The sequence below is a fragment of the Saccostrea cucullata genome, unplaced genomic scaffold, assembly GCF_032062105.1.
Source record: "Saccostrea cucullata isolate Sc308-1 unplaced genomic scaffold, CSIRO_AGI_Scuc_v1 ctg20, whole genome shotgun sequence".
Classification (NCBI taxonomy): Eukaryota; Metazoa; Mollusca; class Bivalvia; order Ostreida; family Ostreidae; genus Saccostrea; species Saccostrea cuccullata.
This window is the reverse complement of record NW_026936980.1, coordinates 142,050-154,854: the sequence shown is the minus strand read 5'-3', so window position 1 is coordinate 154,854 and position 12,805 is coordinate 142,050. Positions and strand designations below refer to the sequence as shown.

The 12,805-nt window shown below is 33.9% G+C and overlaps 1 protein-coding gene across 2 annotated transcripts in view; it reads right to left on the bottom strand.

Moving 5' to 3' along the window:
- LOC134246973 (mothers against decapentaplegic homolog 3-like) overlaps window positions 1–12,805 on the bottom strand; it is a 37,690-nt gene that overhangs the window by 13,396 nt on the left and 11,489 nt on the right. The window lies entirely within an intron of this gene.

Genomic DNA, 12,805 nt, shown 5'->3' with positions numbered 1-12,805 from the left:
TAGGTCCCAGTGACTTCATTATAACCAAGTTTTACTGTACTGCTCTGTACTTATTTGTTTTTTGTTTGTTATTCAGGAAATATGGCACCATTAACACATGAGATCAAGCATTCTCAGAAATTGTAAAATTTCCACTTTTTTAAAAACAATATATATCTCAATTATAAAACAAAAGAAATTAATATGAAATGTATTTAATGTACATATGTATGCATATACTTCTTGCAAAACCATTTACCTGAGGATGCTCCATTACAGCTATTACAAAACAAATTTATTTCCAGTGGGGTCTTAAGAAAATCAACAACCTTTATTATTGACTTAAATCTAAGACAACCCAAATAAATAGTTCTCTTGTTATTGCAAATTTTATTAAAATATCACCAATGAAACGGAAGTGACCTTTAAAGGCATTTCACTGTGATTTCTACCTGGGGTAGCTATGACAACACTGTTCTTGGAAATAAGGCCCATGGACCACAATGCTCACCCCCAGTGACATTGATCTGGCTGTTTTGGAGATTTTGAAAAAAAATCTCTCTCTAGTACAATTTTTTTTACGTAATACTTAGTTAAGAAGAAAACTGGATTCAATCATTCTATAGTTTTTCCTAACCACTGTAAAAAGTCTTTAAATTTGTCAAAAAATGTAAAAAAAAAAAAATGTTTGAATTGGAACTCTTCAAAAGAAGGTTAAAAATTGTATTGGCCTGAAATATTTATAATCAATATGACTATCATAAACAGGTCCTGCTGTTCTTGAGTAAAATTTAATACTGTAAACCAACTTTTATTTGCGGGCAAGAAATTTTTGTGAAGATCGGGTCCGCCTCATAATCCCGAATATTTCCCAATGCGAACCAGTCCTTAAAGTCTTTGTGTCTATAAACTAAAGATTTTTTAAAAAGCTAAATAGTGATCAAAGTACTCAGAAGTAAGAGCCAGGCTCATTTACAGAGTAAAATGAATTTCTTACACGAATCATACGTTTATATTGTATTGACAGATAAATAGCAAGAATATCAGATTAAAAATTCTGATGAAAAAATTATTTTAAAACTAGCAATATAAATTATAAGACACTGACAGTGAGTTTTTCGATCCTAATACCACGGTCCGATTTTGTCAGAATCAAAATTAATCTGGTACTACGGCTGAATGTAAACAAACAGGCCAGTCTGGTTCCCTCTCCTAGCTGTTTTTCCTCGTTAGTGTAGAGAACTACGATAACACTGATTATCAGAAATCCTTACGCTAATAAACTATGTTCTTTGACTTAAGACTGAAGTTTTCAAAGTCATTACTACTAATGTTTATTTATTTAGATAAAACTTCGTTTTATTTATGTTGCTTTATTTAGCGTTTGTATTATCTCAGAAGAGGTTGAGAGTAAGAACTATATTGTTACACGTAACTTTAAAATGGCGACTATGGGGTTGACATCCTGTCTTGAACAGGATGACATAAGCCGGCAATTGCTCTTTGAGCAATATGCCCGGCTAAAAATTAATTGTCATGAAGTAATTTACCCCTGGTAAATCATGAAATAAAGTCATCGCGAATTAAGGGCAGATGATACAAACAAAAAATGGATGCCTGGATTGGTTTATATTTTTTGGCCTAATTTCATTGAAAATGATGCAAATAATAAATTTCTAGAATATAAAGAATTTGTGAACCTTATGTGATGTTCAAAAATCTGCCTCTCTGAAGCCATCCTTATTAATCTATACAAATATGTTTCACTTCAAACCTCATTTTTAAAATTTTTTTTTAGTAAAACAATCATTAAAAACTACGTGGTGAAAGTTATTCATACTACTCATAAAACATCACTCAGGTTGTTAATTTCATATCTTTTGACAAAAGTTTGTTTGTATCATCTGTCCTTAAAGTTGGTTTACAGTAATTTCTGTCACATATTTGCAAGCTCATCTCCTTATGGACCCCACCCAGCATTCAATATAATGACACTGAAATTAAAACAAATTGAATCTCATGATTTATACAAACTTGAAACAGCACTACAATAGGGAGCTTCTGTGTTAGTTTCTTCTGACCCAGCAGTCTGGATTATATTCTCCCATAAATGACTTCATTTAAACAAAACTGAATCCCCATTTACCCAAGGATGGTTTTTTTTTTTGTGAAAAGCATGGTTGACTTGGCATTAGTTGTTCAGGAGAAGTTGTCAGGAAAGCCTAGGAAAGACAGACAGACAAATGCCAGACAATTTTCCCTCAGACAAGTTCATCTAAACCTTCAGTAAATGTTAACTTAAAAATCAATACACAATGCATTACTGTATTATGATCAGAACCCTCAGTGTACACTGCTTGTTTTGCCATGTTTTATTGAACTTAATTTTAATGAAATCTGTAGGTGTTGTGTTTTTAGTGATTTTCACAGAATTTTTTTTTTTTAATTTTTTGTATGTTACCATGAGAACATCTTCATCGAAATCAAATATATATTGACAAGAGATGTTTGTAAAACACTTATGCCCCCCTCCCCCCAAATTGGATTTTTCCTAAGTCCAAAAGTGCATAACTCTGTCTAAAATGGTGCAATCGTACCCAAAACAAAACTTGACTTAGATATTCAGCTGAAAAATCTGTATACTAAATTTTATTTCATTATGTGCAACCTCTGCAAAGAAAATGAACGGAAACTGCAAATAATTGGAATTTTTCTAAGTCAAAGGGGCATAACTCTGACAATAAGGTTGTGATCGAACCCAAAACAGAACTTGTCCTAGATATTCAGCTGAAACATCCGTATACTAAATTTCATTTGAATATGTGCAACCTCTGCAAAGAAAATGAATGGAAACGGCAAATAAGTGGAATTTTTATAAGTCCAAGGGGCATAACTCTATCAAAAAAGGTGCGATCAAACCCAAAACAGAACTCGACCTAGATATTCAGCTGAAACATCTGTATACTAAATTTCATTTCAATATGTGCAACCTCTGCAAAGAAAATGAACGGAAACTGCAAATAAATGGAATTTTTCTAAGTCCAAGGGGCATAACTCTGTCAAAAATGGTGTGATCATACCCAAAACAGAACTTGACCTAGATATTTACCTGATAAACCTGTATACCAAATTTCATTTCAGTATATGCAGCGGTTGTAAAGAAAATGAACGGAAACTAAATGGACCGACAGACCGACCGACCGACAGACCGACCGACGGACAGCAGCAAAGCAATATGCCCTCCCTTCTTCGAAGGGGGGCATAAATATACTATACATGTAGTATACTTGTGTACCATGTTATACTGTATTACATGCAAGTCTAAAACTATCAGTACTGATAAGCTTAATTAAAAGGAAAACCCAATTTCAAAGAATTTCACAATGATTTTCTTTTAGAAAAGCCACATTTACCATACAATTACATCTGTAAAGAAAATTATTTATCAAATGTTAACAGTTTAAAAAAGTAAAATCTAAACTTATATCTACAAAGTAATATTTGAGTCTGATTCAAACAGTAGGAGGTGCAGCATTTTGATTTTTTAAAAATCTAACAGACAGATGAAGTGACTTTATTATTGCATAAACTATTTCTGGTGTATGACAAGAGCCTAAAAAATAAACACAAATATACCATTTTATTCTTTTCTAAAATTTCAAGAAAAACAAAAGCTTTTGTGGAATAAAAACCTTTCAGTTTTGTACTATGTTGGATGAAATTATTGTTATATAAATCATCCATCAATAAATCATTTGTTACAGTAACAAAAGGCCCACGGGCCTTATAGGTCACCTGAGTATTCATAATAACTTTCCAACAATTGGATTTGATTCATGTTTTAAACCAGAGGCTATGAAATTCATAATTTTGAAAGAGGCACCATTGCTTATCATAATTATACATTAAGAATGGTTACTCTGGTTCATAAATACCCAGAGGTAGATCAGAGTAACAAAGAGAAAATGCATTTCCACTTTGTAACCAATTGTGCAACCCATCCTACAGGAACCACAGACCTTGGCGCTACATATTTCAAAATTTTGGAAACCTTATCATGATTTTATTTCATCACAAATTACCAAATTTCAAAGCAATAAATTGTACCCCCCACCCACCGCCTTCCAAATACCTCTGACCCAGGGGCCCGGAAATTAACCATTTTGGAAAAGGCAATTTTCTTCAACATAAATATGTACTTAGATCATTGGCATAATACCCAGGAGCAAAGAAAAAGATTTTCCAAGAATTCATGCATTTTCAGTATATAAACCTTAGAGCCCCATCCTAACACAAGAAGCCCTGACTCAGGGGCCCTGAAATTCACAAATCTCAAAGAGTCATCCTTCCTCCCCAGAACTATGTACATAGTTCATTGGTTTAATACCCAGGCGCAGAAAAGATTTTCAAAGAAATAATTCATTTTCACTATATAACCTTTATAGCCCCTCCCTAGCACTAGAACCCCTGACCCTGGGGCCATGAAATTCACAATTTTGGAAGAGGCAGCCTTATTCAACATAACTATGCACTTAGTTAGTTTATTTAATGCCCATGAGCATAGAAAAAGAATTTCAAACAATTTATGCATTTTCACTATATACATATAATCTATATAGCCCCGCCCTAGCACTAGAACCCCTGATCTTGGGGCCATGAGATTCATAATTTTGAAAGAAGCAACCTTATTCAACATAACTATGCATTTGGTTAGTTTATTTAATGCCCATGAGCAGAGAAAAAGAATTTCAAAGAATTTATGCATTTTCACTTTATATAATCTATATAGCCCCGTCCTAGCACTAGAACCCCTGACCCTGGGGCCATGAGATTCACAATTTTGGAAGAGGCAGCCACATTCAACATAACTAGTTACTTGGTTAGTTTATCTAATGCCCATGAGAAGTGTAGAAGAATTTCAAATAATTTATGCATTTTCACTATACATAATCTATATAGCCCTGCCCTAGCACTAGAACCCCTCACCCTGGGGCCATGAGATTCACAATTTTGGAAGAGGCAGTTATATTCAACTTCACTATGCACTTGAAGATGTGGAAAAAAATTAAAAAATTTATAATAACTGGTTAAATGTAATATCTAATATTAAAACAACAAAACAAAAAAAAATTGAAAGTATTTATATTTTGGTTAAAAACAATTTTTCCTTTGGTTAGTTTATTTAATGCCCATGAGCAGAGAAGAAGAATTCCAAAGAATTTATGCATTTTCACTACTGTAAATCACTTTTTATTTGCGAGAACTTTATTTTCGCGTAATTACGCGAGACGGTATGCTCGCAAAAATTTAATTCTCGCGTATAATAGAATTCCTTAAGATTATATAGAGCAATGACCACAATTCGTGAAAATTTTGTCTCGCTAATAAATAGTCAACGACTATCTCGCGAAAATAAGGTGTCGTGAAAATTAAGTGATCTATAGAATATTATCTATTTAGCCCCGCCCTAGCACTTAAGAACCCCTGACCCTGGGCCATGAATTTCACAATTTTGGTAGAGGACTCAATGCTGATTACAATCATACCAACACTTTAAGTAACGAAGAAGATTTTTAAAGATTGCACTAATTTAAGTGGTTTTGGCCCCACCCCCCAGGTCCCAGGGGGCAGGGACTATGAAATTTAAAATTTTTCTTCCCCTTCACCCATAGATGCAATATGCCAAAATTGATTGAAACTGATTCAGCAGTTTCAGAGAAGAAGCTGAAAATGTTCAAACGACAGACGACGCACGACGATGGATGAAAACGGATAGCAATTAGGTCACCTGAGTTTACTCAGGTGACCCAAAAAAGTATACCAATGCAGTGAAGGAAGAAAAGAACTAAGGCTGATCTGCAATATAATTTGAGCACAAAACAAGTCTACTTAGAAATACATTTTTCCGCGTGGTATTAATTGACGCTGTCACCAATTGTGCGTGGAAATTTGTCCCATCGTACTCAAAATACTTGTAAGGATTACAGTGATTTTCTACCAGCGGATTAAACAGAAATAGTGATTCTGCAGAATTATGACCCTGTGGAAAATTGGTACGTCTACAGTATTTCATAAAATTTTTTCAGTTTCTAAAGAATGCACACCACAAAATTTTGGCAGTCTAAAATGTTTGGCTTCCTCCATACCTTAGAGGAACAATTGCCCTTCTTACCTTCCAGATGAATACCTTAAAATTTACTATTGTTATTCCTTACTGGTGCAATCCTCATTCTAAAAGTCTTTTCTCAGTACTTTTCAAATATACTTAAGAAATATGTGCCCTTCAGACCTACTCAATACCACTCTTAAATATCTATTGTTCTAAATCACATACTCACATACACTCTATACTACTTCCATCAAGCTACCACCTACTCAAAACCACTGTAACCACTTGAATCTCTTATCTCCTTTTAACCACTCCAAGCCATTTGCATTGACCCTCCTAGTCCATGCCACTCAAGCCTTTTAACCACTTGCCTCTTACACCTAGCTACTCAGTCACTTAACATATAGTGCTCAAATCTCTCACCTGCTCACTATCACCACTCTAAACCCTTGCTTCTCCCACTTATTTGTTACCAAGTAAAAAAAAAAATCTTTAACCTCCAATCTACTCTAAACAAATCTGAAACTCTTGTACTTTTCAGAATCAATACTATTCTGAAATATTTGCATCTCCCACTTTCTCAGTATCATTCTGAGACTTGCCCTTTCCACCTAATACTCAATACAAATTTAACCACATGCAACTCCTATGAATGCATGTGTCAATCTTTGAAACTTCCCTTTTTTATTTTTTTGATACAAGTATAAAACACTTTTACTTTCTAACTATGAATACAAGTACCGTCTTTAAATTTTTTTTTTATAACTTCTCAATACCACTCAGAATGTGCATCTCCTATCTACTCCATACCACTCAGAAATACTTACATATCCCATCTACTCCATAAAACTCAGAAATATGTTAAACTCCCACCTACTCCATACCACTCAGGAATTCTTAAATCTCCCACCTAATCCATACCACTCAGGAATATGTACATATCCCATCCACTCCATACCACTCAGAAATATGTACATCTCGCAGCAACTCCATATCACTCAGGAATTCTTAAATCTCCCACCTACTCAATACCGCTTAGGAATACTTACATATCCCATCTACTCCATACCACTCAGGATACTTAAATCTCCCACCTACTCTATACCACTCAGTAATTCTTAAATCTCCCACCTACTCCATACCACTCAGAAATACTTACATATCCCACATACTCCATACCACTCAGAAATACGTAAATCTCCCACCTACTCCATACCACTTAGAAATACTTACATATCCCACAAACTCCATACCACTCAGAAATACGTAAATCTCCCACCTACTCTATACCACTTAGGAATACTTACATATCCAAACTACTCCATATCACTCAGGAAAACTTGAATCTCCCAACTACTCCATACCACTCAGGGATACTTAAAATCTCCCACCTACTCCATCACTTTCCATTCTCTAAATGCCACACGAGAAGACTTGTTCTTTCCACACTACCACTCACTTCAAACCACTCAGTTTTCGGCTGTATTTACCACTACTAGAGCCACAGATATGGACACTAGGAGGCTGGGGCTCTAGAGATTTGGTGGTTGTTATTACTTACCACTACTGGAGCTACAGATATGGACACTGAGAGGCTGGGGCACTAGAGATTTGGTGGCTGTACTTACCACTACTGGAGCTACAGATATGGACACTAAGAGGCTGGGGCTCTAGAGATTTGGTGGGCAGGTTCATCCCATATATGAAGGACATATTAACTCCCGAACTCTTAGAAAACATCATTCTGCATTAATGCCATGGAACAATAATGATTTGGTTTAGAGAAAAGCTTTTCCCCTTAAAGGCCTTCCTAACTCTTCTGACATTTGACCAGTTCATGATTGAAGATGTGGAAAAAAATATAAAATTTATAATAACTGGTTAAATGTAATATCTTATATTAAAACAATAAAACAAAAAAAATAGTATTATATAACATAACATAAAAGAAGGGTTGACTATCATCCCAATTTTGTATTCGAATATTAAAAATATTAATATTTTTTGTTAAAAACAATTTTTCCTAGAAATGTCATGATAATTTAAATAAATTTAAAAAGTTTCTCTGTCTTCTATAATTGAGGCCATCTATACATCCCATTCAAAATTAAAACAAAAGGCTAACAGGCTACAATGCTCACCCGAGTCACTTTGGCCTGTCATTCTTCATTAAATATTCCTATTATAATACTTTAATGCCATACTGCACCCACCTTACCCCTGGGATACAATATGGTACAATCAATATATGTCTTTTCTAGTCCAGTGGTTCTAGAGCATAAGATTTTTTAATGATCTCCAAAGATTTTTCCTTCCAACATGTGTCCAAATTTCAATTTTTAAACTTTGATTCCCTATTGTGGTTCCAACCTACGCTCAAGGATTATGATCCATTTAAAGATACTTAGAATCTTCACAACCCAAAAAACTTACATCAAAGTTTTTATCTGGACTAGCTAGTGGTTCTAAATAAGATTTTTAAAGATTTTTCCTATAGATTTTAATGGTAAAATTTGATTCCTTATTGTGGCCCCACCCTACCCCAGGGAGACATTTGAACAATCAAAATCTTTACTTTAGCATAAAATTAATTTTTTTTTCTTGACCAGTGGTTTTTGAGGAGATAAAAAATTTTCATGACTATGGGAGGATTACATACCCTTGAAGGGGCTTGACCCTTCATTAAAAAATTTTAAACTCCCTTTCACCCAAGAATATGTTGTACTTTTTTTTGCTAAAGGCCCAGAAGAAGTTGGAAATTTGGAAACTGTAAAGATGGATGGACAGACAGATGAAGTGCAATGGGTGATCAGAAAACCCACTCTAGCATTCAGCTCAGGTGAGCTAAATAGGTACTTTTTAAAATTAAGTATACCAATTTTTCCAACTGACCCCCCCCTCCCTTTCTCCTAAAACTTATTAGTTGAATTATTTAATAAATTTAACTCATTTTAACTTATTATAACTACTCTGTACAGCAAAAAAAAAAAAAAAAACTTTTAAAATCAAAAACAACAAACACCAGAAACTTAATTTATACCTGAATTTCAATGTGCAAGGAATTCCCAAATTCTGAAAAAGGTCACCAATTTTTATTTCTATTACCCAAGTCTCATTATACCAAAAAGTGGTGCGAGAGCCCTGAAAAATGATATGTTTATTAAATATCCTGGACTTGGATCAAATTAGTTTAGCATAGCTTTTGAACTTTTGAAATCTAAACATTTTATCATCAGATAATATCAATTAACTGTTATTCTTTCCAGAGAAATAAAAATACTTATTAAATTAATTTTTAGAAATACGTGAGAAAATCTTCACAGCTATTAAACCTCATAATTATCAGCTCTATCTTGCTAGAGGGATTACTTTGGACTTTCCAATCATACACATATCATCTAATTTTCATAACACCTATACAGTCAGCCAATTAAATATTTTTATAATGTACTATAATAAGGGTTTTTAAAGAAGTAATCCATTCCCATTATTTTGTTTTTCACATGTAGATGTTTCACAAAAGGATACATGGGTTAAAAATTGTTCCTTTTTGATCCTCTAAGTATTGCATTAACATCAGACACTGGTGTCACAGAAAGAATATATGTCCACAAAAAGCCACTAGATTCCTCCACATTTCAAGGAAGGAATTCTAAATCCTTAAATCCTTTAAAGTCAGAAAACTTGGGTGAGAAAAAAAAGAGACTCGATCCAATGTATAATGGCCAAATGAGTGTACAAAGGACACAGGCTCGTTTTCTGCCACCAGGTCCTGGGCGAGTTAAAAAGACGTAGAAAAAACACACACAAAATATCAAATAATGTGCGCCGCCGCGGTGAACAAGTTAGGAGAACCTGACATGCCGCTTTATGCAGCAATGTCACTGCAACACACTAGAAATCTGTCTATAGCGAAAGACACAAAAAAAATCTATAGAGTCTTGGTGGACTACCTATATCTTCCTATATATAAATGGCCCACATCTTCTGTATTGATCCGAGAGTCTGCTAGAAGTCTAGGCATTCTTTGTGCGTGTTTATTTTGATTTTTTACCACTGTATTAGACCTAATAAAGCCAATGACCTGGTAGACAAAAAACAAGCAGCTGGGGGGATCAAGGAATATTCAAAATGAAGGGGTGGGGAAGAATTTCTATGAATAAAATGCTGCATTGCATGCAAGAATTAATGTCCTGGAATTGTATTAATTGCTGCGCACCTTTTAGACAATTATTACTGTATCTGCACCTTACGTGCAATAGGATCGACAAACAGAAATAAAGATTTCTTGTCATCCAGCCAGATTTTATTTCAAAATCAGATACTTTTACTCTTGTCTCACTCATTTCTTCAAAATCGTTTTCTGCAGCTGTTGTAATCTAAGCGAAAACTATGTACATTGTTGTTTTGTATGATGTACTCTGTACATTTATGTAAAAAGATGTAAAAAAAAAAAAACCAAAGAAAGAAAGAAAACAATGTACAGAGCATGATTTGCCAATCCTTCTTCAACTCTCCTTCAACCCATGTACCAAATGTATAAATTAGCTGATATTAACAGTATGTGTTTTGAATATATATATTGGTCTTTGATTCAATCTGGAGACATATCCTTTCTTCATTAACACTAATAAAAACTTTAATTACAACAAAACATCCATGTAGTCATGTTTATCATAAATGTTTTCACATATTTTTCGCAAAAACATGGGTCAAGGACACACAGCCGTACGTCATAAGGTGCCCTCCCAAAGTCCCCATTATTTTCCTCTCACTGAATTTTTCTTGGCATATTCATATACTTTTAGAAGCATTTGTTGTTTAATAAATAATTAAGGGAATAAAATGTTTTTTTTTATATCACCAAGACGTCATAAACCCTCAGGAAAATAAATTTAAATTGTGTTTTTGCTATATGATATATCATGTATGCTTAAGGAATCACTGTCTAGCTAGAATAGTATCTCTGGGCATCAACGATTGGGAAAGATGGGATAATTTGCATAACAGGCAAAGCTTGTGATTTTGGCTGCTTTGTTTGAAAATACATTCAAAGACATTGCCTACGATGTTCACATGCTGATAAGCAATGGATAAAGCAATCCTTTTGATCAGACATGGAAAGTATATCTGTGAATAAAATAAATTATCTTTATTTTAAAGAAAATTCGAAAATTGAAATTAAATCAAAGTACTCAGTAGTAAAGAGAGCCGGGCTCATTTACAGAGTAGAATGGATTTCTTACATGAATCATGTTTATATTCTGATGAAAAAATTATTTTAAAACTATCAATATAAATGATAAGACACTGACAGTGAGTTTTTCAATCCTAATACCACGGTCCGATTTTGTCAGAATCAGAGTTAATCTGGTACCGGAGCGGAATGTAAACAAACAGGCCAGTCTGGTTCCATTCCTGCTTTACCTCGTATGTTTAGAGAACTACGTAACACTGATTATCAAAAATCCTTACGCTAATGAACTATGTTCTTTGACTTATGAAGTTTTCAAAGTCATTACTACTAATGTTTATTTTATATAGATAAAACTTCGTTTTATTTTTGTTACTTTATTTAGCGTTTGTATTATCTCAAAAGCGGTTGAGAGTAAGAACTATATTTTTGCACGTAACTTTAAAATGGCGACTATGGGGTCAACATCCTGCCTTGAACAGGATCACATAAGCCGGCAATTGCTCTTTGAGCAATAAGCCCGGCTAAAAAAACACCTCCCTCATCTACTTTAGTTTATTGCCAATAAAATGATAAATAACATGCCTCCCTCCACCATCTGTTTTGGAGAAAATTGGCCTGAGAACCAGAGAATTAAATTTATATAGCCTAACCATGGAGTTCAAGTTTATATTAGTAAAATTTTATAAAACTTTTTTTTACTAAATAAATGATATTCAAAAACTGCTAATTTAATTCAATTAGCATAAAAGAAGAGCGATTTAAGTTTTATTCTTATATGTCTTGTTTCAGCTCGGCTCGACCTTACTGCTTCCTGCAGGTCTAATCATTGAGTTATTATTCAGTAATTTACACAACTATTTCCAAAACGAACTACATTCAGCTATTTCATATAATAAGAGGCCCAATTTGGCCCTGACATTCAGATTTTAACAGACCAAGTTAGTTCCATCTACAGCAAGAAAATTTGGATCCACTTGACATCAGAATTTTAATAGTAAACTTAAACCATTCATCCCCCCCCCTATTATACAGGGAAGGAAAGAAGATGCTTCAAACCCTGAAAGCATTGGACATAACTTTCTCTTTTTGATATACTGTAGAAGTACCTTTTTCTGCGTGGTATTAATTTACGCTATGTACGCGGTCATAATTTTTCCGCGGAAATTTGTCCAAGCATACTTAATGTAAATGTAAGGCATTTAGTGACAGTCTAAAAAATCGGCGTAATTTTCTACATACAGATTAAACAGAAATTGAGATTCCGCGGAATTATGACCCCGTGGAAAATAGTACGTCTACAGTAAATGTGCTTATTATAATCAAGCAAACAGTTTTCATTATAAAAGTCATAGGAGTGGGGATTTTTAACCAGAAGTCTCTGATTAGACTGTAGCTCTAGTTTTGTATATAAAATAATAGAGGAGAAAAGTAGCACTTGCATATAAATAAAAAGTAAAATTGATATCACTCAGGCTAAAACTGTATAAAAATAGCATTTTGAAAGCATTTTACAGAAATTG